Raw genomic sequence first — 2500 nt, 5'->3', positions numbered from 1 at the left:
AAGAGTTATCAATCCAATGACAAGTCATACCCATATACGAATATGTTTACCAATGATCACTCCAAATATCGGAACATAAAGAAACTTTATTATCTAATTTACTAAATTCATCAATTAAATTCTTTTTTTTCTTATTTTACTAATTTTTTTAATTGTATCAGTAAGTGTAGTTCTAGGAACACGTTTAGCACATGGATTAAGAGATTCTTTACAAAAATCTTCAAATGTGCATTTAGATCCAAAACTAAAAGAAAGATGTTCTACGGAAACAAATTTAGCTAACGATTCTCTTAATTTATTATCCGAATATAAAAATAAACCGGAATCGGTACTACCGTTAGTTGAAGAAAATCTTGATAATTGTGTTTGAGAACGGTCGAGTCCAAATTCCGTCGGGTGCTTCATTTTTACATGTCGTTTCAATGGCCCATAGCCACCGCATGCTTGGAATTTTTAGGAAGCATTGCAGTACTTACATTTTGCATGCATTTCTCCCAACGGAAGAGTGACCTTCTCAAAATGTTTAGTGAAAATAGAAGACTTTAGAGGAGGAAGTTATCGAACCTTAGAAGTAATTGCATCGCTACTTCCTTGTGTTTCGGGTGTCAGATTCGGAAGATACTCAATCTCATCATCGGTGGATTGAATGTTGGGGGTCCTCCTCTCGTGGATTCATTATTTTCTTTCCCTTCCGAGCTCGAGATGGCGCATCTCTGCGGCCTCCTTCCATTGTAATTGAAAATTGGAAACGAAAGCGTGTAGAAAATACGAAATTGAGATTAAGAGTAGAGAAGATGTATGTGAAAATGATGAAATAAACTCTCTATTTATAGAGTTTTGATAGTAACAGACATTAAATCATAGCCATTGATAAAAAAATGGTCAAATGATCCTAACCGTTGAAAAAAATATCCAAAAAAATCCCCCCCACCCTCTCCCAACGGCTATGAACCGTCGGTTAACCGGCGGTTCCAACGGCTATGAACCGCCGGTTCAAGCCGGTAAAAAAAAAAAATCAAATGTTGAACCGACGGGCCGAACGGGTGGTTAACCGGCGGTCGGTCGATTTTGCACCAACGGAACCGGAACTAGCCTGGCAACTTGCCGGGCCGGTTCCGGTTCGGCCCGGCGAACCGGGTCAATGGGCAACCGACCCGCTGACCCAGTTACGGGCCCGGGCCGGGTCTGGGTTAGACTTGGCCCGGGCCGGGTCCGGGCCAGACCTGGGCCGGGGTCGGGTCTAAGGTGTTAGTTGCTACTAGGAATATCATACCGGTTCCCCTGTATAAAAATTTTGTACAAGTCCTGAACCATTCCTAATAACCTATTGTGTTCTTTAGAAATTAAATTTGGAATCACAAACAAAACTTAACATTATTGATTCCAAATTCAACTTATCTGTTCTTAGTGGTTTGGACTTGGATCGCAAACGATGCTTAATATTATTGATCCAAATCCACCCATGTTATAAATTTAATTAAATATTAATTTCAGAGATTGGCTTCTATGTTAAACATGACGAGGCACTAGGCCTTCTTGGGTATGAGAGCATCCACCACTTCCTAGATAAAGCCTTTCAACGAAATTTAATATTTAATTTCCTTATAGTAACCCTAGGTTTAACAAAAAAGAACAATCGAATCACAAATTCGTAAAACAAAAGAAACACAAAATCAAAAATATAAATTCGATTACCTAGATTCATTAGCCTCTTGTGTTTGGTATTTCATGATCTAAATAAAAGGATGAACTAGTTATGACGCAGAAACTAATAACTAGTTATACCTTTTATAGCTTATAGGCCTCACGATCTTCTGTCGTATTCCTCTTCTTATCTCGGACATCGTGTGGGCGACGATCTACCGAGACGAGAATCCACCCAAGCTTCCTTCTTCTTCAAGTAAGTTTCGGCCACCGCAAGAACTTTAAGAGAAGATGAGGTTCGACCACCACCACCAAGCTCCAAGGGATGCTAGAAACAAAGTCTCCTTTCTCTACTTCTTCTCCAAGCAAAATCCGGCCACCAAGGACTCCCCAAGAGTTGATGCCGCCGACCACCAAAGAAGAAGAAAAGGAGATGAAGAAGGATGAGGGCTGGCCACCACCAAGGAGGAAAGGAATAATAGAAGTATTGTTATGAGGTGAGACACATCTACCCTCTCTTTTATATTCCTTGATCTTGGTAAATAAGGAAAGTTTTAATAAAAACTTTCTTATTTTCCTTGCCATTGAAAAGGAAAATTTAACTAATTAAAAATCCTTGTCTCTATTAATGTGGCCGACCATATCTAATCCTCCAAGGAAGGAAAGTTTTAAACACAAAATTAAAACTTCCTAATTTGTTTACGAAAATTTTTAAATAAAAATTTCTCTTTTAAAAATTCCCTTCATGGTTGGTTATAAAAGGAAACTTTTATAAATTAAAATCTCTCAATTAAAACATGTGGATGATTTCAAAAAGGAAAGTTTTCTCAAAATTAAAATCTTCCTTTCAATCTAC

The sequence above is a fragment of the Zingiber officinale genome, chromosome 8B (assembly GCF_018446385.1).
Source record: "Zingiber officinale cultivar Zhangliang chromosome 8B, Zo_v1.1, whole genome shotgun sequence".
Classification (NCBI taxonomy): domain Eukaryota; kingdom Viridiplantae; phylum Streptophyta; class Magnoliopsida; order Zingiberales; family Zingiberaceae; genus Zingiber; species Zingiber officinale.
This window is presented reverse-complemented; position numbering follows the sequence as displayed.